The sequence below is a fragment of the Heteronotia binoei genome, chromosome 17, assembly GCF_032191835.1.
Source record: "Heteronotia binoei isolate CCM8104 ecotype False Entrance Well chromosome 17, APGP_CSIRO_Hbin_v1, whole genome shotgun sequence".
NCBI lineage: Eukaryota > Metazoa > Chordata > Lepidosauria > Squamata > Gekkonidae > Heteronotia > Heteronotia binoei.
Genome location: NC_083239.1, coordinates 46002730 through 46028044, shown reverse-complemented (window position 1 = coordinate 46028044; position 25315 = coordinate 46002730). Strand labels below are relative to the sequence as shown.

General features: G+C 50.0%; 1 protein-coding gene and 1 non-coding gene across 2 annotated transcripts in view; one reads left to right on the top strand and one right to left on the bottom strand.

Moving 5' to 3' along the window:
- Nucleotides 1-4015: 4015 nt before the first annotated feature.
- LOC132586416 (carcinoembryonic antigen-related cell adhesion molecule 8-like) overlaps nt 4016-25315 on the top strand; it is a 256268-nt gene continuing 234968 nt past the window's right edge. The window contains exon 1 of the mRNA XM_060258496.1: nt 4016-4058. The gene's annotated coding sequence lies outside the window, so the exon portion shown is untranslated. The remainder of the gene's footprint in view (nt 4059-25315) is intronic.
- On the bottom strand, nt 25040-25111 carry TRNAA-CGC (transfer RNA alanine (anticodon CGC)). Its single transcript has one exon. It is a non-coding gene; the product is annotated as a tRNA-Ala (tRNA).

The following is a 25315-nucleotide window of genomic DNA, read 5'->3' as shown; positions in this document are numbered from 1 at the left end:
GATGCAGAGTTGCCAACCTCTAGGTGCTACCTGGAGATCTCCCACTGTTATAACTGATGTCCCGGTGACAGATATCGGTTTCCCGGACAAAATGGCCGCTCTGGAGCAGGGGGTGACCAAATTTGCTTAATGTAAGAGCCGCAGAGAATAAGCATCAGATGTTTGAGAGCTCAAGACATGAACATCAAATGTTTGAAGGAAGGAAAGTAGGAAGGGAGGGAGGGGTGGAAAGAAAGCAACTTTAAATGCATTCTTCAAGCTGCTGGGTGGCTTGGAGAAGTGATTTAAAGAGACAAGTGTGTGAAAGAGCCACATGTGGCTCTCGAGCCACGGTTTGGCCACCTCTGATCTGCAGGGTGGACTCTGGTATTCTACCCCACTGAAGTTCCACTCCAAACTCCACGCATTCCAGGCTCCTCTCTCTCAGTCTCCAGAAGTTTCCCTTTTATAATCCGGGTCGATTTGAGTATCTATATTCAGTCTAATTCAAATTGTTGCCAAAGCTCAAAGTTGCTCTTTGTCTTTTCGAAGCCGCATTCATGGGAAAGTTGGGGAGGGGGATCTGCCTCTTTCCCTTCCTTTGAACTGTCCCGTTTGTTGTTATGCAAAACGACCCATTAGCCGGTGGTATTGAAAGCAAGCTTACTTGCCGAGTAGAATTGCCGTGCTTGAGGTAGGAAAGCGATGCATCAGAAGCTTGTTAATTAAAAAAAAGAGCAAGCGGTCGGATGTTCACCTCTTCCTGCCGCAATGGCAATCACGGCAGCGGAGCTTCGGGGCATACAAGAAGGACAGGAACTGCGGCCGCTATGCCCCTGGCTTCTTGCAAAGCCCCATGTCGAAAGGAAATCCCTTCAGGGTCTCCCTGGAGATGCCACGTCTGTGGCACCTCTCCAACCACTTGATTCAAGGGGGCCGCTAGAGACGAGCTCCGCAGACCCCCACTGAGCTCAAGGCGACATAACCCAGAAGGCTCCAAGAGTTTCCCAACCTGGATCTGATGACACCCCCCCCCATGGGCTCTTTTGCATATTAGGCCACACACCCTGATGTAGCCAATCCTCTTGAAGCTTACAGTAGGCCCTGAACGAAGAGCTCTGTAAGCTCTTGGAGGATTGGCTATATCAAGGGGGAGTGGCCTAATACGCAAAGGCGTTCCTGCTACAAAAAAAGCCCTGTTGCCAGTCCTTGGATGGGAGCCCGGCAAGGAACTCTGGAGTTGCAGCGCAAAGGCAAGCAGTGGCCAACTCCCTCTGCTCGTCTCTTGCCTTGGAAACCCCACAAGGTCCCTTTTCAGACGGTTGTGACTTGAGGGCAGTTTCCACCACCAGGAACTGTATCGTCTTGCGGCGTCAACAGACTCTGCCTTACAAACCTCTCTTTCCCCAAGTCTCGCTTCAGGCTCTAGTTGCCAGTATCTGCACAACGAGCTCTCCCTGGGCGTCACTTTTCTCTGCTCCTAACTGCAACCTGCCTTCTTTTCCCCCCTCTGCAACTGTAAGTGTTGTTTTATCGGGTTAACCCTCAAAGCATCTTCGGAGCGGTAGTTTTATGGCGCATTTGAGCATTGAAGAGCTACAATTCCGAGAGCGGGGTGAGAGACAAATGACTCCTCAGCCTGCTGAAGTCTATATCGGGGGTCCCCACACTTTGGAGCCCATGAGCACCTGGGGAATTCTGACCCAGGTAGGCTTGCCGAGTCCAATTCAAGAACTATCTGGGGACTTTGGGGGTGGAGCCAGGAGCAAGGGTGTGACAATCATAATTGAACTCTAAAGGGAGTTCTGGCCAGCACATTTAAAGGGACCGCACACCTTTTTAAATGCCTTCCTTCCATAGGAAATAATGAAAGATAGGGGTACCGTCTTTGGGGGCTCATAGAATTGGACCCCCTGGTTCAGTCTTTTTGAATCTTGGGGGGTTTGTTGGGGAGAGGTGTTGGATGCTATGCTGAAGCTATGGTGCCTCTACCTCAAAAGACAGCCCTCCCAGAGCCCCAGATACTCATAGCTCAATTCTCCATTATTTCCTATGGGAATAAGTCTCCATGGGGAAGAATAGAGTTCCCAAAAACATTTCCCTCCCCTCCCCCTGCTTTCTGATGACCCTGTAGCGGGGGGGGGGAGGGCCTCCAAACCAGGGGATCTTCTGCCCCCACCTGGGGATTGGCACCCCTAGACCCAGGGCAGTGGGCACAAGGGCTTTTTTTGTAGCAGGAACGCCTTTGCATATTAGGCCACACCCCCTGATGTAGCCAATCCTCCACAGTAGGCTGTGTAAGAAGAGCGAGGTTTTATACATAACTATAAAGGAAATTCTTCAACATTTCAGGCCGAAGCCCTGTTTAAGTGGAAGCCGATTATTATGTACAGCTGATCAGAATCCGTGCTGGGCAAACACCACACCTAGCCCCTCCCACTTTCTAAAAACCAGGGCTCATTTTGTAGTAGGAACTCCTTTGCACATCAGGCCACACACCCCTGATGGAGCCAATCCTCCAAAAGCTTCCAGGGCTTACTCTAAGCGCCGGGAGGATTGGCTACATCAGAGGGGTGTGGCCTAATATGCAAAGGAGTTCCTGATATTTTAAAAAAAACCCTGCTAAAAACATTTGACAGGTACCAAGAAAGGTATTAGTTAGGCTTCCCAACCCTCCCGCCCTGGCGGGGGACCCCCCGAATTTTCAGCCTCCTCCCCCGCTCTTAAAAAATCTGGGGGCGGGGAGAGAACAGACCTGTAGGCATCATGTTGTTTTACAGCTTGGGATCCGTTTTTAAAATGTGTCCCTTTAAGGCTGCACAGGAAACAGGAACGGCCCCTCCCTTTCTTTTCCTGTGCAGCTTGCTTTCATTTTCACAGCGAGCAAATTCTGCTGGAAGAAGACCAAGTACGGTAAGTATTTGCGTGTGTGTGTGTGAGAGAGAGGGAGGGGGCAGGTAGGGGGGATTCCCTGGTATGGAGCCCCCCCCTTTAGAAATTGTGGTGGGGAGGGAAATGTCTACTAGGCACTCTATTATTCCCTATGGAGAACGAATCCCATAGAGAATAATAGGAAATTGATCCATGGGTATTGGGGGCTCTGGGGGGGGCTATTTTTTGAGATAGAGGCACCAGATTTTTAGTATAGCAGCTAGTGCCTCTCCCCCAAATACCCCCCAAGTTTCAAAAATATTGGACCAGAGGGTCCAATTCTATGAGCCCCAAAAGATGGTGCCCCTATCCTTAATTATTTCCTATGGAAGAAAGGCATTTAAAAAGGTGTGCTGTCCCTTTAAATGTGATGGCCAGAACTCCCTTGGAGTTCAATTATGCTCGTCACATCCTTGTTCCTGGCTCCGCCCCCAATGTCTCCTGGCTCCACCCCCAATGTCTCCTGACTCCACCCCCAAAGTCTCCTGGCTCCACCCCCAAAGTCCCCAGATTTCTCTTTAATTGGACTTGGCAACCCTAGTATCAGTAGATGCCTTTGGCGCCCACGGGCCCCAAGTTGTTTTTATTGTTTCTTGATCTGCTGGGGGGTGTGTGTGTGTGTGTGTGTGTGTTTTAATTTGGCAGCTGAGCCTGTCTTTTGGGAACTGGTCTTGATTGCATCTTTCCAGAAACAAAAAAGGGAGTCTACTGTGGCATGCATATGCCTGCTGAGGATATGCTTCACGCAGTTGCCAAAGAAGGCTTTGTAGCTCACAGGTGTTTCTGCCCCGATAAATATTTCAGCTTCTTCAAGTGCCATCAGCCGCCTCTTCAGTTTTGATGCCCGCGATAGGCTAACCCGGCCTGCCTTCTCTGGCGTTTGCATCCCTGTTCACAGAAGTTTCCCAAGATGGTTTGGAAGTCAACGAGGGCTGCTATTATGCGTCATCGGCTGCCTACAAAAACCAGCGGTCTTTGCTGTGGAATTTGGCACGGGCGATTCAGAGATAAGGAATGCTTGAACAGGTTCACAAAGCGTCAAGAGAATGATTCACTGAAAAGAGCTCTCTTTTTTTAAACATGCAGAGAAAGACAATTCCTTCTTGCAGGCCGGAGAGATGATAAAGGGACTGGTGGAAGGCCGCGAGGTAGGGTTGCCAGGTCTGTGTTGGGAAATATCTGGAGACATTGGGGGTGGAGCCAGGAGAGGGCGGGGCTTGGAGAAGGGAGGGGCCTCAGCAGGGTCCAATGCCATAGAGCCCACCCTTCCAAGCGGCCATTTTTCCGGGGGAGCTGATCTCTGCCAGCTGGAGATTAGTTGTCAAAGCGGGAGATCTCCAGCCTCTGCCTGGAGTTAGGGTTGCCAAGTCCGATTCAAGAAAAATCTGGGGACTTTGGGGGTGGAGCCAGGAGACATTAGGGGTGGAGCCAAGATCAAGGCTGCGACAAGCATAACTGAACTCCAAAGGGAGTTCTGGCCATCACATTTAAAAGGACGGCACACCTTTTCAATTCAATTCCTTCCTTCCATAGGAAATAATGAAAGATAGGGGCACCTTCTTTTGGGGCTCATAGAATTGGACCCCCTGGTCCAATCTTTTTGAAACTTGGGGGGTATTTTGGGGAGAGGCTCTAGATGCTATACTGAAAATTTGGTGCCTCTACCCCAAAAAACAGCCCCCCCCAGAGCCCCAGATACCCGCAGATCAATTCTCCATGATTTTCTATGGGAATAAATCTCCATAGGGAACAATAGAGTTCCCAGCAGACATTTCCCTCCCCTCCCCCCCCGCTTTCTGACAACCCTGAAGCGGGGGGAGGGCCTCCAAAGCGGGGGATCCCCTGCCCCCATTTGGGGATTGGCAACCCTACTGGAGGCTGGCAACCCTACTGCAAGGTCAGGTTTCAAACTGTGTCCTGTTTTTTTTCGTATTTAGGTCTTCTGTTCCCTATAGGGTTGCCAAGTCCCCAGCCTTCTCCAAAAGTGACATTATTGCGCCGGTGCCGTTGCTTGCGGCCGCTCTAGGTGTTTCTGGGAAAATCTATTGTACCATAGAGTTTTTCCTCCCAAATGGCTAAAGCGTCCGGGAAAACCATAGAGTTTTCCCTAAAACGCCTAGAGCTGCCGCCGCGCAACATCACAATGACGTCACTTCCGGGTGACGTCATTGTGCCGACGATGTTGGAGGAGGTTCCCCCCGCAGCCCAATTTGGGCCGGCAGGTTTGGAACCTCCCGGGTGGAGGAACCCTAAGAAACATGCAGTTTGGAGCTCTGAGGTGCTTTTGAGAAGGCTTTCCAGAGAGGGATTGGAAGAGTCCGTTGCTGATTGGTGGTAAGGAGGGGATGAAAGAATGTGCACAAACTGATGTCAGTTTGAAGAGGGTGGTGGGGGGGAATTGCATGAAAGCCAGACTACACTTAAATGTAGGAGAGGTTGTATGCAATTGAATGGGGGAAACATGAGAACACCCAACACACTAGAAGCAGAGAGAGGGGTGTGTGTGTGAATCCTACATTTCGTGTTTTCAAGGGCTTTTTTATAGCAGGAACTCCTTTGCATATTAGACCACACCCCCTTGATGTAGCCAATCCTCCAAGAGCTTCCAGGGCTCTTCTTACAGGGCCTACTGTAAGCTCCAGGAGGATTGGCTACATCAGGGGCTGTGGGCCTAATATGCAAAGGAGTTCCTGCGACAAAAAAAGCCCTGTGTGCAAAGTTCCCTCTTAACTGCAGAGTCTTGTGAGCAAAAATTTTACTTTGTGAGCTACTGGCGTTAAAGTTGCGAGCTACTGCATAAATTATTGTGCTCCGGGGTCATCCTTCCTGAGCTAAGACAAAAAGGTGTGAGCTGGAGGCTAAATATCTGTGAGCTAGCTCACGCTAGCTCAGAGGGAACGCTGCCTGTGTGTAAATAAACCTGCATTAAGCACAGAACCTGCTGTTCAAATACGCAGGCTCATTTGAATAATAAGCCACACCCCCGGTGCCAAGCCAATCGGAGTTGCGTTCCTTTGCTTACTGCTCAAAAAAGCCCTCCAAATATGCAATCTTTGTTCAAATCAGGGGCGGAATTCTAGCAGGAGCTCCTTTGCATATTAGGCCACATAGCCCTGATGTAGCCAATCCCCCAAGAGCTTACAAGGCTCTTTTTTGTAAGCTCTTAGAGAATTGGCTACATCAGGGGGTGTGGCCTAATATGCAAAGGAGCTCCTGCTAGAATTCCACCCCTGGTTCAAATAATCCAGCAATTTTATTAGGGGAGGGACAGTGGCTCAGTGGCAGAGCATCTGCTTGGGAAGCAGAAGGTTACAGGTTCAATCCCCGGCATCTCCAACTCAAAAGGGTCCAGGCAAATAGGTGTGGAAAACCTCAGCTTGAGACCCTGGAGAGCCGCTGCCAGTCTGAGTAGACAATGCTGACTTTGATGGACCAAGGGTCTGATTCAGTATAAGGCAGCTTCATATGTTCATATTGACGGCTGTCCATTGTGAAAATTCAGCTGGTAAAGGGTTACTGTTTTCCTGCTGGGAAAAGCCTCCTTGCCTGAGGGAGTTTTCGAGCAGAAAGGTGCCCCCCTCAAACTCCAAATTGCACTGTTATCTCCCGCAAATAGGGTAAAGTCCAGCGACCTGAGATCATAATGCCCATGAATGAATACATCTCCATTCCAGAACGAGCATTTCCTGCATTCCTCAGGTTTGGGTTAAGCAACCACCTCTGCGCTCCAGAGGTTTGCTTCTGGAATTTATTAACTGGCTCCGCTAATGATCAGCACCTCCCAGGCAATGAGGAAACTTCCAGGCGGGCGGGCATGAGTTCGAGGTTTCTTCCCGCTCTTTCTTGCTGCTGCAAAGCCGAGGAGCGGATCAGACAGACAGGTTTCCCCCTCCGATCTTCCAGTTTCCAGAAGGAGAGATTATTTTGGCCCACGGGCAGCTGGAAACTGGGCAATTGGTTTGCAAGAATTCTTTCCTCGGGCCTGGAAACAGGCTGCGAAAAGCTGCGCGTTGTAGATTTTAATAGGCCCCAATGCTGCTGAAGGCAGAAGTGCGGGGTAGGGTTGCCAATCCCCAGGCGGGGGCAGGGGATCCCCCGGTTTGGAGATCCTCCCCCCACTTTAGGGTCATCAGAAAGTGGGTGGGGAATGCCTACTATTATTTCCTATGGAGACTGATTCCCATAGGGAATCATGGAGAATTGATCCACGGCTATCTGGGGTTCTGGAGGGGGCTATTTTTTGAGGTAGTAGCACCAAATTTCCAGCATAGCATCTGATGCCTGTCCTCAAAACACCCTCCAGGTTTCAAAAGGAATAGGCCAGGGGGTCCAATTCTATGAGCCCCAAAAGAAGGTGCCCCTATCCTTCATTATTTCCAGCGGAGGGAAGGAATTTAAAAGGTGTGCGATCCCTTTAAATGAGATGGCCAGAACTCCTTTTGGAGTTCAATTCTGCTTATCACATCCTTGCTCATGGCTCCACCCCCAATGTCTCCTGGCTCCACCCCCAAAGTCCCCAGATATTTTTTGAATTGGACTTGGCAACCCTAGTGCAGGGCTAGGAACAAGAGAAGGGGTACGATTACAGGGTTGCCAACTGCCTGGAGGGGAAAAGGTCCCTTTCGCTTTTGCAGATCGTTTAATGGGATGCTATTTCCTGGCTGACTGTTCTTTACCTCCGCGCCCTATCCTTGCCGATTTCCACACATTAAGCCACAGTCAAAAGGTCAGGAGCCTTTTCTCCAGGCCTGCTGGCAGCTCTAGATAGGAAAGGCCATAGTGGCCAGAGCTGTGTTCGGATTCACCAATCATCCATCCAACTCAGTGGATAACCTCTGTCTGAATGTTCTAAGGCAGGGGTGTCAAACATGCTGCCCAAGGGCCGGATCAGGCCCCCGAAGGGCTCCTATCCTGCCTGCGAGCAACTCCCTGTCATCTGCTTCCTTCTCTCTCTCTTGCTTCCTTCTGCATCACAACTTCATCTGCCAGGCTTGCTCAATCACACAGCTGACTTTGTTTGCATTAAGTCACAGGTGACCCCTAGTGGCATATTCAAGGCCAGAGACAGGGCCGGATTAAACCCTGTGGAGGCTCCTAGGCGGTCGAAATCTTGGGGGCCCCCTCGCAAATTATCTCAGTCTGAGCACCTGCCCCACCGCCCACGGCCCCTGCTGCAGCCTGCAGGCCTCTTCTCAAAAGCCCCTTTGACTAAGCTGCGGGGAAGAGGCAGAGAGAGGCAAACTTGGCGAAGACACCAGCAGCCGCACCAGGTAAGTCGGGCAAAGAGCAGCTCAGTTGCTGGCTGTGCGTGCAGGCTGGGAGGGCTGCAAGCAGGGGGAAGAAGCTGCCCCAGGGCCCCTAAAAGCATGGGGGCCCGCAGGCCAGTGCCTACTTGGCCTCATTGTTAATCCGGCTTTGGCCAGAGACGTTTCAGAGGTGGTTTGCCATTGTCTGCTTAGCTTCTGAAATCTGATAGCAGCCTAACTGGGCCTTCCACGTCTGTTTCTAGAAGGTTTGCCAAAGAATTACAAAGGGTTACTGCGATCCCTTGTGTCAACTTCTTAAGTGGCAAAGGAACTGATGGTTCTGGGTCTCCTCAACACTTCCCGCTTCTGTTGAGCAAAGGACAGGATTGCAAATGTGGGGACGGGAGTCGGAAACTGGCTTGAGAACAGTTAAAGGGGGGGGGGGGGGGCAAAGTTGCAAGCCAGATCCCCTTCTGTGCCCTGAAATCTGCCACAGATGGGGCAGGTAGGCAGCCTAGACAAGGTTGTCCTAGAAGACATGGGAGGGGTGCAGGTTGGATGGCTGGACACGGTACGTCCCCTTTCCCCCAGAGCTTTTTTTGTAGCAGGGACTCCTTTGTATATTAGGCCCCACACCCCTGATGTAGCCAATCCTCCCAGAGCTTACAGTAGGCCCTGTACGAAAAGCCCTGTAAGGAATTCTAGCAGGACCTCCTTTACATATTAGGCCACACCCTCCTGATGTAGCCAATCCTCCTGGAGCTGTCAGTAGGCCCTGTACTAAGAGCCCTGTAAGGAATTCTAGCAGGACCTCCTTTGCATATTAGGCCACACCCTCCTGATGTAGCCAATCCTCTCAGAGCTTACAGTAGGCCCTGTACGAAAAGCCCTGTAAGGAATTCTAGCAGGACCTCCTTTACATATTAGGCCACACCCTCCTGATGTAGCCAATCCTCCTGGAGCTGTCAGTAGGCCCTGTACTAAGAGCCCTGTACGGAATTCTAGCAGGACGTCCTTTGCATATTAGGCCACACCCTCTTGATGTAGCCAATCCTACCGGAGCTTACAGTAGGCCCTGTACGAAGAGCCCTGTAAGCTGTTGGAGGATTGGCTACGTCAGGGGTGTGTGGCCTAATATGCAAAGGAGCTCCTGCTAGAATTCCACCCCATGTGGCCTAATATGCAAATGAGTTCCTGCTACAAAAAGAAGCCCTGCCTGCTCCGAGTGGTAGTTTTAAAAGAGAGCCTGTGCCTGTTGCATTACCAGGTAGGAAGAAGGCATACCTGTGAAAGTTCTCCCTCTTTGCCCTGACCTGGATGACCCAGGCTAGCTGATCCCGTCAGATCTCGGAAGCTAAGCAGGGGTCGATCCTGGCTAGTATTGGGGAGGGCAACCACCAAGGAATATCAGGGACACGACACAGAGACAAGCAGTGGTAAACCACCTCTGAAACATCTCTTGCCTAAAAAAACACACCAAGTCTAGTTCGCCACCTAGTGGCGCATAACGATAAAAGAAGAGGTGTCAAACGTCTGGCCCAGGGGCCAAATCAGGTCCCCGGAGGGCTCCTACCAGGCCCGCAAGCAAGTCTGCTTCCTTCTCCCTCTCTCTTGCTTCCTTCAGTTATCAAAGACTGTTAAATACATAAGAACATAAGACGGGCCATATTGGATCAGGCCAATGGCCCATCCAGTCCAACACTCTGGGTCACATAAGAACACAAGAGAAGCCATGTTGGATCAGGCCAAGGCCCCGTCCAGTCCAACACTCTGAGTCACATAAGAACATAAGAGAAGCCATGTTGGATCAGGCCAAGGGCCCATCCAGTCCAACACTCTGTGTCACATAAGAGAAGCCATGTTGGATCAGGCCAATGGCCCATCCAGTCCAACACTCTGTGTCACACAGTGGCCAGAAAAACCATGTTAAAACCATTATATATATATATATATATATTGCAAGAGTGCTAATCTTTTGGGCATGTATTACTTTTAGAGTTTAAAAAAAAATCTTTGTGTTTGTGTCTTTTATAAAATTCATGTCTCCGCTACCTGGTATTACATTTTATGACACACATGGTTCAACCTGACAAGGTCTCATTTATGTCAGATCTGGCCCTCATAACAAATGAGTTTGACATCTCTGAGCTAGAACTTCTGGCTGCCGGACAATCTTAGGAGCTCCTGGCTAGGCTACACGTAATGCCCTATGATAATTAATGAATTCTCCCTCCTTCCAACGCAACATGTTACCGGCCTCCTCCCTTCATTCCATCCCAGTGCTATAAACAGGAGTGGCCAACGGTAACTCTCCAGATGTTTTTTGCCTACAACTTCCATCAGCCCCAGCCAGCATGTAATCTCAAACGGAAGGGGTATGTTCCCTCTTGGGATGCTTTTTAAAAATCTGCAGAGCCAATCAAATCTCCAATAGCCAATCAGAAGCCTTGTTTGGCAAAAGTCCCACCAGGCCCTCCCACTTTCGGAAAACACTTTGCAGGCTTCAGGAAAGATACAAGCAGGCGTCCCGATTTCATATTTAGGTTTATTAACGACGCATGGCCAGTATGCACAAAAAGTACTACAACAATCGCACACAAAAAAGAAAACATTCTTACAGTTAAAAACACAAATTTACAACCAGGGGTGGAATTCTAGCAGGAGCTCCTTTGCATATTAGGCCACATACCCCTGATGTAGCCAATCCTCCAAGAGCTTACACGGCTCTTTTCTGTAAACTCTTGGAGGATTAGCTATGTCAGGGGGTGTGGCCTGATATGTAAAGGAGCTCCTGCTAGAATTCCACCCCTGTTTACAACTCTAGTAAAACAGATTGACAAATCAGGATCCCATATTTACTTGAGAATTATATACGGAGCAAAATTTTATTGCTTGAGCTCAAAACTTTGCTATTTTCTTCGTAGTCTCCATGTTCACATCAAAAAGAAGTTTATTAACTCATACAGAACCACCAAAAGCCCCCGTTGACCGTCCAGTTTGGCACTTGCTAGGCTTTGCAGATAACAACTTTAATTGGGGAAAAGCACTTTATTTTGGGGGGAAAGATCGGGACACAGCAAAAGAACAACCCAGCGCCGGATCTCTGTTCTTGCTTCGTTTTGGCTCATAAATAAAGACAGGGCAAAACTTCTTCTGGTTGTAGCAAGCCTCTTAAGTGGGAGAAGAAACTGTGGAGGAAATGCAGAGATTAGGAGGAAGAAATTAGGAATTGCGCAGACAGGTCCGGGGCTAGGGGTTCTGCCGCTCCTGACAGACCCCCGCGCCACCCCCCACCAAACTCCCTTTTAGATTTTATTTCTCATGCGCGTGTAGCACACCGATGACATCACTAGTGACATCATTGTGCAGGGTGGCATGCGGGGAGAGAGCAATGGGCGGCACACAAGAATGCTGCCACGCCACCGCTTTCCCCCTGCACTGCCTGGCTGCTTTCAAGCCAAAAGTGGCCGCCGTGCTCTTTGGAGTCTTCCTTGGACTAATAAACTTTTATTTGTATCCCGCCCTCCCCGCCAAAGCAGGCTCAGGGCGGCTAACAAGACATGGTATCCCATGATTTACATAAAACAATTTACATAAAACAGGAAGGAAGGAAGGAAGGAAGGAAGGAAGGAAGGAAGGAAGGAAGGAAGGAAGGAAGGAAGGAAGGAAGGGAGGGAGGAAGGGAGGGAGGGAGGGAGGGAGGAAAGAAGGGAGGGAGGGAGTAAGGAAGGGAGGAAGGAAGGAAGGAGGAAGGAAGGAAGGAAGGAAGGGAGGGAGGGAGGGAGGGAGGAAAGAAGGAAGGGAGGGAGGAAGGAAAGAAGGGAGGGAGGGAGGAAGGAAGGAGTAAGGAAGGAAGGAAGGGAGGGAGGAAAGAAGGAAGGGAGGGAGGAAGGAAGGGAGGGAGGGAGGGAGGAAGGGAGAGAGGGAGAGAGAGAGAGAGAGAGAGAGAGAGAGAGAGAGAAACTTTAATTTGAATGCATTCTCCAAGCTGCTGGCTGGCTTGAAGAAGTGATTTAAAGAGAGAGATGCCTTCTCCAAGCTGGCTGATGGGATGGTGGGACTGTGGGGGCTTTGAGGGCCACACAAGATGTGTGCTAGAGCCGCATGTGGCTCCCGAGCTGTAGTTTGGCCACCCCTGGTCTGTAGCATTGCTAAGTCCTGGCTGGGAAATACATGAAGTTTTTTGGGGTTGAGAGATTTGGGGAGGGGAGGGGCCTCAGTGGGATATAATACTAATATGATGGCCCATCTTCCAAAGTGGCTGTTTCCACCAGGGGAACTGACCTTTATCATCTAAAGATCAGGTGACAGGTCTATTTCTGGGAGATCACTGAGTCCCACCTGGAGATTGGCACCCCTTCTAAAAAAAAACTTCCCTGGCTGATTTCTTGCAGCTTAAGCAGGTGTTCAAGGCACAAGGACAGGTGAGGTCACTTTAGTTCTAATTCGTTGGCAACCCCAAAATTATGCTTTTATCAGCTGCATTTGGGGATTTGAGGACAAGGCTGCCACCTGGTGGCTATTATAGGACCTGCTGCCGGATACAGGGTTTTTCTCCAGTTATCAGTGACCAGATTTCTGCAATGTGAAGTGGACAAAGTTTGCATCTTTCTTTTGATGCAGAAGATTTGCCCCCAATTTCAGGTGTGTTCTTTGCTGATGCACTCTGTGCATGCTCAGAGGACCTGCAGAAGCTTTGCCTCACAATCCCAGGTGTGTTCTTTGTTGGTGCACTCTGTGCATGCTCAGAGGACCTGCAGAAGCTTTGCCCCACAGTCCCAGGTGTGTTCTATGCTGGTGCACTCTGTGTATGCTCAGAGGACCTGCAGAAGCTTTGCCCTGCAATCCCAGGTGTGTTCTTTGCCGGTGCACTCTGTGCATGCTCAGAGGACCTGCAGAAGGTTTGCCCTGCAATTCCAGGTGTGTTCTTTGCGGGTGCACTCTGTGTATGCTCAGTGGACCTGCATCATTCTGTGTTCTAGGTACTGGGCTCAGGTTTGGCTCTGAACGAACTGGGTTGTTATAGGGGTAGGATGAGGATGAAGCCTGCTGGCTCTCTTACCCATTTAGGAACAACTGTAATGGGGGAGGGGGCTTTGGAGTCATGGTTGGAGTGTTGGACTTGGATCTGGAAGCCCCAGGTTTGAATCCCCACTCATCCCAGCTTGCTGGGTGACCTTGGGTTGATCACACACTCTCAGCCTAACCTACCTCACAGGGTTGTTGTGAGGATAAAATGGAGGCGATGGGAAGGAGGTATACCACTGTGGGTCCCCGTTTAGGGGAAAGGCAGGGTATAAGTAAAGCAAATAATAAACAGACAATAAGTTTGCTCAGGGTAGAATTCTAGCAGGAGCTCCTTTGCATATTAGTCCACGTCCCCCTGCTGTAGCCAATCCTCCAAGAGCTTACAAAGTAAGTCAAAGTCTCCCAAAGTGTCCTGACTCCACCCCCAAAGTCTCCTGGCTCCACCCCCAAAGTCTCCTGGCTCCACCCTCCAAGTCCCCAGATATTTCTTGAATTGGACTTGGCGACCCTATGTCAAACTGGGTCCCCCACCAACATACCTTCCCAGCACAGAGGTTGTTGATCTTCACCTTTGACCTTCATCACAGAAGATGCCCAGGCCGAGATGAAGAGGCTGTAAAAGCAGGGAAATCGGGCTCATGCGCCTCGCTCATATTCTGCCCTTTCTCTGAGGAGCAACGGCCTACAGGCATTCTTATCCTATGCCTTTTTCATCTTCACAACTGCCTTGCGAGGTAGGCCTAGCCCCGAGAACTTCACAGTGGAGTGGCACTTCGAATTTACCTCTCCCTGGGCTAGGTCAAATGCTCTGTCTAGGGTTGCCAATCCCCAGGTGCGGACAGGAGATCCCCTGGTTTGGAGGCCAACCCCCCCACTTCAGGGTCATCAGAAAGCTCAGGAGGAATGTCTGCTGGACACTCCATTATTCCCTATGGAGAGTGATTCCCAGGGTATAATGGATAATTGATCTAATGGGTATGTGGGGCTCTGGGGGGGGCTGTTTTTTTGAAGTAGAGGCACCAAATTTTCAGCAGAGCATCTGGTGCCTCTCCTCAAAGCCCCCTCCAAGTTTCAAAAAGATTGGACCAGGGGGTCCAATTCTATGAGCTCCCAAAGAAGGTGTCCCTATCCTTCATTATTTCCAATGGAGGGAAGGCATTTAAAAGGTGTGGAGGAGAAGAGGCAGGATTTGGGAAGGGGGTGGGGACTGCAGTTGGGGACGGTGCCCTAGAGTCCTCCCTCCCTCCCTCCTAGGGTTGCCAAGTCCACTTCATGAAATATCTGGGGACATTGGGGGTGGAGCCAGGAAACGTTGGGAGTGAAGCCAACAGCAAGGTTGTGACAAGCATAACTGAACTCCAAAGGGAGTTCTGGCCATCAGATTTAGAGGGAGCACACACCTTTTAAATGCCTTCTCTCCACTGGAAATAATGAAGGATGGGGCACCTTCTTTTGGGGTCTCATAGTATTGGACCCCCTGGTCCAATCCTTTTGAAACTAAGAGGGTATTTTGGCGAGAGGCACTGGATGCTATGCCGAAAATTGGGTGCCTCCACCTCAAAAAACAGCCCCCCCCCAGAGGCCCAAATACCCGTGGATCAATTCTCCATTCTATCATATGGGAATCAGTCTCCATAGGAAATAATGGGGTGCCCAGGAGACATTTCCCTCTCCCCCCCTCCTTCCTGATGACCCTGAAGCAGGGAGAGGGCTTCCAAACCGGGGGATCCCCTGCCCCTACCTGGGGATTGGCAACTCTGCTCCCTCCCTCCCTCCCAAGCAGCTCTTTCCTCCAGGGGAAACTGATATCTGTCATTTGCAGATCAGTCATAATTCTGGGAGAGGGCCAGGCTTCACCTGGAAGTTGGTGTCTGGGAATCCTCTTCCGTGTACAAGTGGTGGGGGTGATACTCACAGCGGAGCCCATGGAAGAGGGAGGGAAACGTGTCCGTCCAGGTGAGAAAAACCAGCAAGGCTCCCACAACGATTCCTGCTGAGCAGCTCAGGCCGGCAGCTCCGCCTTTTTGCTGGTTTGTATCTGCAAGAGGAAATGCAATTGATGGAGTTGTTATCTGCACACCAACATTTATTTAGAATCATAGAATCCTAGAGTTGGAAGGGACATTCAGGGTCATCTAGTCCAACCCCCTGCGCAATGCAGGAAACTCACAAACGCCTCCCCCTAAATTCACAGGATAGAATCCTAGAATCATAGAGTTGGAAGGGACCCCCAGGGTCATCTGGTCCAACCCCCTGCACAATGCAGGAAACTCACAAACGCCTCCCCCTAAATTCACAGGATAGAATCCTAGAATCACAGAGTTGGAAGGGACCTCCAGGGTCATCTAGTTCAACCCCCTGAACAATGCAGGAAACTCACAAATACCTCCCCCTAAACTCACAGGATCTTCATCGCTGTCAGATGGCCATCTAGCCTCTGTTTAAAAACCTCCCAGGAAGGAGAGCCCACCACCTCCCGAAGAAGCCTGTTCCACTGAGGAACCACTCTAACGGTCAGGAATTTCAACCCATTGGTTCTGGTCCTACCTTCTGGGGCCACAGAAAACAATTCCACCCCATCCTCTATAGGACAGCCCTTCAAGTCCTTGAAGATGGTGATCGTATTTCTGTATTTGCTTCACTGAATCCCCGCCTTTCTCCTCAGTGGGGACTCGGCATAGCTTCCACTGTTCTCATTTTAGCCTCACCACAACTCTGTGAGGTAGGATAGATGGACAGAATGTGACTGGCCCAAAATCACCCAGCAAACTTCCATGAGAAGAGTGGGGATTTGAACCAGGGTCTCCCAAGAGCCCTGTGGTGCAGTGTTAAAGCTGCAACACTGCAGTCCTAAGCTCTGCTCACGACCTGAGTTCGATCCCCGGTGGAAGCTGGGTTTTCAGGTAGCCGGCTTGAGGTTGACTCAGCCTTCCGTCCTTCTGAGGTCGGTAAAATGAGTCCCCAGCTTGCTGGGGGGAAAGTGTAGATGACTGGGGAAGGCAATGGCAAACCACCCCGTAAAAAGTCTGCCGTGAAAACGTTGTGAAAGCGACGTCACCCCAGAGTTGGAAACGACTGGTACTTGCATAGGGGACCTTTCCTTTCCTCCCAATCCTAATTCAACGCTCTGACCTTGGGGTTCCCAGTGTGGTGTCTTTGGATGTGACAGAGCCCACTGACACTTTTAGAAAATGGGCAGGGCAGGGCTGCCAGCCTCCGGGTGGGCCCTGGAGATCTCCTGCTTTGACAACTGATCTCCAGCTGGCAGAGACCAGCTCCCCTGGAGAAAATGGCTCCTTGGGAGGGCGGGCTCTTTGGCATTGGGCCATGCTGAAACCCCTCCTCTCCCCAAACCTTCACAACTTGGCCTTGAGCCATTTCTGAGCTGCCGCCTGTTTGAATTTAGTTGGCTCTATGTCCCGTGATGAAACGTGGTGCGATTACTTTAGCGTTACATGGAAGAGGTTGTTGATACTGATTCACTGTGAAGCTGTATGAATTGTGGTTCGTGGATTATTTGATTTGAAGGAAAGGGGAGTAGAGCTTTCCATTGCTTGGTCGAAACAGGAGCTACAAGTTAACTCCCTGCAGTTTGGTGCTCTGCTATCTTCTGTGAATGCACTCTTCGAGAGTTTGGTCTACGTCTCTATGTATTTGTGTATTATCACCATTATCACATTATTGTATTGCTATATAGTCTTAGTAACTGTTGGTCACTATAACCATTTGTGGTTGTGTGTTTATTCAGTCCCCAGGTGGGGGCAGGGGATCCCCCAGTTTGGAGGCCCTCCCCCTACTTCAGGGTCATCAGAAAGCAGGGGAGGAGAGAGGGAAATATCTACTGGGCACTCCATTATTCCCTATGGAGACCTATTCCCATAGGGTATAATGGAGATGAGAATTGATCTGCAAGTATCTGGGGCTGTATTTTGAGGCAGAGGCACCAAATTTTCAGTGTAGCATCCCGTGCCTCTCCTCAAAACACCCTCCACGTTTCAAAAAGATTAGACCAGGGCATCCAATTCTACGAGCCCCAAAATTAGCTTTCATTATTTCCAACGGAAGGAGGGCACTTAAAAGTTGTGCAGTCCCTTTCAATGTGATGGCCAGAACTCCCTTTGTAGCTCAATTGTGCTTGTCACGACCTTGCTCCTGGCTCCACCCCCAAAGTCTCCTGGCTCCACTCCCAAAGTCTCCTGGCTCCACTCCCAAAGTCTCCTGGCTCCACCCCCAAAGTCTCCTGGCTCCACCTCCAAAGTCCCCAGATATTTCTTGAATTGGACCTGGCAACCCTAATAACAGGAGATCTGCAGGTGTCCCCTGGAAGTTGGCAACCCTCAGCTGCACTCACCTAAGGAAACTTTGTGCTTCAGGACAGCAACCTGAATTTGGGGACATCCTTAACTCCCAAACCATGGTGGCACGCTTCTGTGACCTTTCCCCCAAAACGTTGCGGGTCCCTGAAGGGACGGGGTACTTACTAGAGGGTTGGTTGACCCATAGTTCTACCTGGCCCCAATATTCCTGGATTCCACTGGGCTCCTGGGGTCGGCTTCCTGGGCCCGGCTGTTGCTGCCCCCAGCCCAAAAGAGCCTGGATCTTCACCGTGTAAGTGGCCGAGTCGTCGGCAGTGAGCTTCTTCATGCGCAAAGAGCAGTCTTGTCCCACGGTCACCCTTTCGTGCCTGCTGCTGTCGTCTCTCTGGGGATCCTGCTCTCTGGGAGTGTACCGGATGAGGGATTGGATGTTCCCGGAAGATCCCTCCTTGAACCACTCGCAGAACTCGATATCGCGGGGAATTCCTTGAGGGGTCAGGGTGACTTCCCCCCCTTGGTTGGGTTGCTGCGGGACGGCCCGGATAGTGATGGTGATTTGGTTTGTTGCTGCCAAAACAATCAAGAAGAATTTCACATGGCTTAGGAGCTGAGCAGTATTTCACACACACCAGACTTTGCAAAATTTCAAAGCCCTCTATGGGGTTTGGGAACAACGTATCTAGGTAGGGTTGCCAAGTCCAATTCAAGGAATATCTGGGGACTTTGGGGGTGGAGCCAGGAGACATTGGGGGTGGAGCCAGGAGAAAGGTTGTGACAAGCAGAATTGAAATCCAAAGGGAGTTCTGGCCATCACATTGAAAGGAACCACAGACCTTTCAAACACCTTCCCTCCATTGGAAAGGATGGAGTGAGGCACCTTCTTTTGGAGCTCATAGAATTGGACCCCCTGGTCCAATCCCTTTGAAACTTGGAGGGTGTTTTGAGGAGAGGAACCGAATGCTCTGCTGCAAATTTGGTGCCTCTGCCTCAAAATACAGCCCCCCTCCCCCGAGCCCCAGATACGTAAGGATCAGTTCTCCATTATTCCCCATAGGAATCAGTCTCCATAAGGAATAATGGAGTGCCCAGCAGACATTTCCCTCCACCTCCCCCCCCCCCGCTTTCTGATGACCCTGAAACGGGGGGAGGGTCTCCAAACTGGGGATCCCCTGCCCCCACCTGGGGATTAGCAAACACTATAAATAAACCACTGCGTTTTTATGATGCAAATAAATGCTTTCATAATGATGCAATTATATTATCATCATCACAAACCAAAATTCATTAAATGTCCATAGAAAAATCAAAAAGTTATGTGAAATCACATTCTGATTTTGGAAGTGCTACCTTACAAGAGTGGTGTGAAATAATATTCTGATTTTGGAAGTGCTACCTTACAAGAGGGGTGTGAAATCACATTCTGATTTTGGAAGTGCTACCTTACAAGAGTGGTGTGAAATAATATTCTGATTTTGGAAGTGCTACCTTACAAGAGGGGTGTGAAATCACATTCTGATTTTGGAAGTGCTACCTTACAAGAGGGGTGTGAAATCACATTCTGATTTTGGAAGTGCTACCTTACAAGAGGGGTGTGAAATCACATTCTGATTTTGGAAGTGCTACCTTACAAGAGTGGTGTGAAATAATATTCTGATTTTGGAAGTGCTACCTTACAAGAGGGGTGTGAAATCACATTCTGATTTTGGAAGTGCTACCTTACAAGAGTGGTGTGAAATAATATTCTGATTTTGGAAGTGCTACCTTACAAGAGGGGTGTGAAATCACATTCTGATTTTGGAAGTGCTACCTTACAAGAGGGGTGTGAAATCACATTCTGATTTTGGAAGTGCTACCTTACAAGAGTGGTGTGAAATAATATTCTGATTTTGGAAGTGCTACCTTACAAGAGGGGTGTGAAATCACATTCTGATTTTGGAAGTGCTACCTTACAAGAGGGGTGTAAAATCACATTCTGATTTTAGAAGTGCTACCTTACAAGAGGGGTGTGAAATCACATTCTGATTTTGGAAGTGCTACCTTACAAGAGTGGTGTGAAATCACATTCTGATTTTGGAAGTGCTACCTTACAAGAATGGTGTGAAATCACATTCTGATTTTGGAAGTGCTACCTTACAAGAGTGGTGTGAAATCACATTCTGATTTTGGAAGTGCTACCTTACAAGAGTGGTGTGAAATCACATTCTGATTTTGGAAGTGCTACCTTACAAGAGTGGTGTGAAATCACATTCTGATTTTGGAAGTGCTACCTTACAAGAGGGGTGTGAAATCACATTCTGATTTTGGAAGTGCTACCTTACAAGAGGGGTGTGAAATCACATTCTGATTTTGGAAGTGCTACCTTACAAGAGGGGTGTGAAATCACATTCTGATTTTGGAAGTGCTACCTTACAAGAGGGGTGTGAAATCACATTCTGATTTTGGAAGTGCTACCTTACAAGAGGGGTGTGAAATCACATTCTGATTTTGGAAGTGCTACCTTACAAGAGGGGTGTGAAATCACATTCTGATTTTGGAAGTACTACCTTACAAGAGTGGTGTGAAATCACATTCTGATTTTGGAAGTGCTACCTTACAAGAGGGGTGTGAAATCACATTCTGATTTTGGAAGTGCTACCTTACAAGAGTGGTGTGAAATCACATTCTGATTTTGGAAGTACTACCTTACAAGAGTGGTGTGAAATAATATTCTGATTTTGGAAGTGCTACCTTACAAGAGGGGTGTGAAATCACATTCTGATTTTGGAAGTGCTACCTTACAAGAGCGGTATGAAATAACTCTTCAGGGATTGGCTACCTCAGTGGGGTGTGGCCTAACATGCAAAGGAGTCCCTGCTACCAAAAAAGCCGTGGAGACAATCATTCATAGGCAGGAGTTGTTTAATAGCAAAAGAGGTGCCGGAGCTCATTAGCATAAGTCATTTGCGTGCTTCATTTGCATAGATGCCCTGCACTCCTGACATCACCGGAAGGTGTACTAAATGACATCAGCTCAGCATCTCCCTTCAAAGGCTTCTTGAATTAAATGGTCGTAATGAACCGTGACTCCTACTTCCTTTTTAAAATGACTTTCTGCTCGGTGGCCGCAGCGGCAGGAGGAAGATTTCCATCTGTCTGCTTTATACGTTTTGGTGATTTCTCCATTTTTTTTGTGTGTGTGGGGGGGGAATATTCGACAGTTTGTCCAGGCTTAGAGTTCAGCAAAAATTCTCCCAGGAGGTTTGAACCATGGAGCCCAGAAGCAAGTATTTTTTTTTTGTGGGGAGGGGGGGGGGTTAAGAAAGAAAGAGCACAGGGGAATGTAGAGGGTCCGGAGCTCTGCTCCTTTGAGCTCCTGCTCAAAACGAGGCCTGCTTATAGGGTTGCTGTAAGTGCCTTGTACTTAACACACATGTGCAGGGAATAGGGCTGCCAAGACTCCGGTCCGGTCTCCTGATCAGGAGGTTCTCAACCCGCCGCCCCACATTGGGCCGGCGGGGGGAACCTCCCTCGACGTCGTCGGCGCGACAGTTGGTCCCCTTCCTCGACCGTCGTGACCTGGCAACTGTGATCCATGCAATGGTTACCTCGAGATTGGACTACTGTAATACCCTCTACTTGGGGCTGCCTTTGTTGTGAACCCGGAAACTCCAGCTAGTGCAGAACATGGCTGCTAGGCTACTATTGGGGCGGCCCAAGTGGGAGCACATACAGCCAGCGCTGCAGGAACTGCACTGGCTACCAATAGCATACCGGATTAATTACAAGGTGCTAGTTATTACTTTTAAAACCCTGTATGGCCGAGGACCTGTTTACTTGAGGGACCGTCTGTCCCCACACGTTCCCCAGAGGATACTAAGATCTGGATCCCAACATCTCCTAGTGATTCCCGGGCAGAGGAAGGTGAGATTAGTGACCACCAGGGATCGGGCCTTTTCAGTGGCAGCCCCGTCCTGGTGGAATCAACTGCCGGAAGAGGTTAGGGCCTTGCGGGACCTCGCCCAGTTCCGCAAGGCCTGTAAGACCGTTCTCTTCCGGCAGGCCTTTAACCTACTGTAGGGGAATTCTGGAATATCCGCCATCCTGGAACTTTGAGGAACATCTAATGTGTTAGCACCAAGCTGTATATTGTTTTAATCTATGGTCATTTTCGCACTCACCTCCAGCCGGCGCGACCCCCCTCTTCACCGTGCAGGATCTGCACGGATTTCCCACTAAATGCCACGGAGCAGCCTTTTGCGCCGGAAACTCCCGGCACAAAAGCCGCTCAAACGTAAACCTCCAAAAAGCAGTTTCCGGCGCAAAATGCTTTTGCGACGGGAGTTTCCGGCGCAAAAGGCTTTTGCGACGGGAGTTTCCAGCGCAAAAGGCTGCTCCACGGCATTTAGTGGGAAATCCGCGCAGATCCTGCGCGGTGAAGAGGGGGGGTCGCGCCGGCTGGAGGTGAGTGCGAAAACGACCTGTGTGTTTTAACTTATATATTTAAATGGTTTTATTGTTTTTATGACTGTGATCATAGCATGCTATGACTCTGATGTAAGCCACCCTGAGCCCGCCTTGGTGGGGAGGTCGGGGTACAAATCGAATTCAACATAAACATAAACAAACCTGCAAATGCCGTCATCATGCTGGCAACGTCACAGGCCAACCGCTCTAGGCGTTTCCGGGAGAACTCTATGGCTTTCCCAGATGCTCTAGCCATTTGGGAGGGGAAACTCTATGGTGTACCATAGAGGTTTTCCTAGGGTTGCCAAGTCCAATTTAAGAAATATCTGGGTACTTTGGGGGTGGAGCCAGGAGACTTTGGGGGTGGAGCCAGGAGACATTAGGGGTGGAGCCAAGATCAAGGCTGTGACAAGCATAATTGAACTCCAAAGGGAGTTCTGGCCATCACATTTAAAGGGACGGCACACCTTTTCAATGCCTTCCTTCCATAGGAAATAATGAAGGATAGGGGCACCTTCTTTTGGGGCTCATAGAATTGGACCCCCTGGTCCATTCGTTTTGAAACTTGGGGGATATTTTGGGGAGAGGCACAAAATGCTGTACTGAAAATTTGGTGCCTCTACCTCAAAAAACAGCCCCCCAGAGCCCCAGATACCCGCGGATCAATTCTCCATTATTTTCTATGGGAATAAATCTCCCTAGGGAATAATAGAGTTCCCAGCAGACATTTCCCTGCCCTCCCCCCGCTTTCTGACGACCCTGAAGCGGGGGGAGGGCCTCCAAACCGGGGGATCCCCTGCCCTCACCTGGGTATTGGCAACCCTAGGTTTTCCCCTCCCAGAATGCTTGTTGTTGTAAGCCGCCCTGAGCCACTTGTGGGAAGGGCGGGATAGAAGTCACCAAATAAATATAAATAAATAAATAAATAGAGTGTAGAGTTTTCCCAGAACCATAGAGTTTTCCCGTGGGGGACTTGACAAACCCTAGCAGGAAACAGTATTCCCCAGCCTTGGCAACTCTAGCAGGAATACAGTATTCCCCAGTATTCGAAGGTAATTCATGCTTACCGGACACTTGCAGATAAACGGAACCTTCGTAAAACTCATCTGGTTGTTGGTCCGGTCTATGACCCGGTTCTTGCTTGGTCCGGTCCACTTCGAAGATGACAGTATAGTTCCCCGTGTCGGACTGTCTCAGATCGGTGATGCGCAAGGAGCAGTCGTCTCTCACCGTCTCCCGCCCGCTGCGGCCTGTGCCGTTTTTGTGCTGGGGGGACTGGCTCGGGGTATATTCGAGGATGATTTCGGCATCCCTGTTCCGGAGCTGTCGGTTCCACTCACACAGCTGGAACTTCTGGGGGCCGCGCCGCACGGCCAGGGTGACGTCCTGCCCCGCTTGAGGATTTGGGGGTTCCAGGATCAAGGAGACCTGTTTCTGCGCCGCCCCCAGGTGCAAAGCGCAGCTAAAAAGGATGCCTGCCGGAAGAACAGAGAACGGGATTCAATTGTATAATCTTTTAATTCTGCAGATGAAGGGTGTTTTGCTCACTTTGGACAACCTGCCTGTGTGCCACTGTGAAACGCCAGGTGGCAAACTGAAGGTTCCCAGGATTTCTCCCATCTAGGCACGATGGATCGATTGATTCAATTTATAAACAGCCCTCCCCTCAAGGGCTCAGGGCGGTGAAACAATGGGGTGGCCAAACAACAGCTTGGGAGCCACATGTGGCTCTTTCACACATATTGTGTGGCTCTCGAAGCCCCCACCGCCCCATCGGCCAGTATGGAAAAGGCATTTGTCTCTTCAAGTCACTTCTCCAAGCCAAGCTAGCCAGCGTCTTGGAGAATGCATTTCAAGTTAAAGTTGATTTCATTCCACCTCTTCCTTCCTCCTCGCTCCCCCCATCTATTCTCTTTCCTTCCTTCTTTCTTTGTTTTGTGGCTGACAAACATCAGATGTTCATGTCTTGCGGGCTACCGCTCTCAAACACCTGACGTTTATTCTGTGTGGCTCTTGTATTAACCTCCGGGGCGCAGAGTGTTAAAGCTGCAGTACTGCAGTCCTAAGCTCTGAGTTCGATCCCTGGCGGAAGCTGGGTTTTCAGGTAGCCGGCTAGAGGTTGACTCAGCCTTCCATCCTTCCGAGGTCGGTCAAATGAGTTGTAGATGACTGGGGAAGGCAATGGCAAAAAGTCTGCCGTGAAAACGTTGTGAAAGCAACATCACCCCAGAGTTGGAAACGACTGGTGCTTGCACAGGGGACCTTTCCTTTTCCTTGTATTAAGCAAGCTTGGCCACACCTCGACTGATTCATACCTCAGTCACTAGAGATCACACATGAACATACATGAAGCTGCCTTAGGCTGAACCAGACCATTAGTCCATCATGGTCAATATTGTCTACTCAGACTGGCAGCGGCTCTCCAGGGTCTCAGGATGGGGTCCTTTCATTTCACCTCCCACTTGACTCCTTTATCTGGAGATGCTGGGGATTGTACCTGGGACCTTCTGCCTGCCAAGCAGATGCTCTACCACTGAGCTACAGCCCCACTGCATGGCTCTCCAGGGTCTCAGGCAGAGGTCTTTCCCATCACCTACTGCCAGATCTTTTAACTGGAGATGCCGGGGATTGAACCTGGGACCTTCTGCCTGCCAAGCAGAGGCTCTACCACTGAGCTACAGCCCCACTGCATGGCTCTCCAGGGTCTCAGGCAGAGGTCTTTCCCATCACCTACTGCCAGATCTTTTAACTGGAGATGCCGGGGATTGAACCTGGGACCTTCTGCATGCCAAGCAGAGGCTCTTCCATAAAGCCATGGTCCCTCCCAAATATAGTAGCCTTATTGTGAGCCATACACTCGGTCTCTTAAGGATGATCTTGTCTGTTCTGACCAGCAGCCGTTCTTCAGGGCTGTCAGGCAGGGGTCCTTCATATCACTTGCAACCTGGTCCTTTTAACTGGAGATGCCAGGGATTGAACCTGGGACCTTCTGCATGCCAAGCAGAGGCTCTACGCCTGAGCTACAGCCCCACTTCATGGCTCTCCAGGGTCTCAGGCTGAGGTCTTTCCCATCACCTCCTACCTGGTTCTTTTAACTGGGGATGCCAGGGATTGAACCTGGGACCTTCTGCATGCGAAGCAGAGGCTCTACCCCTGAGCTACAGCCCCACTTCATGCCTCTCCAGGGTCTCAGGCTGAGGTCTTTCCCATCACCTCCTACCTGGTTCTTTTAACTGGGGATGCCAGGGATTGAACCTGGGACCTTCTGCGCACGAAGCAGACATTCTGCCACTGGGTCACAGCCCCACTTCATGGCTCTCCAGGCTCGGGGATTGAACCTGGGACCTTCTGCATGCCAAGCAGACATTCTGC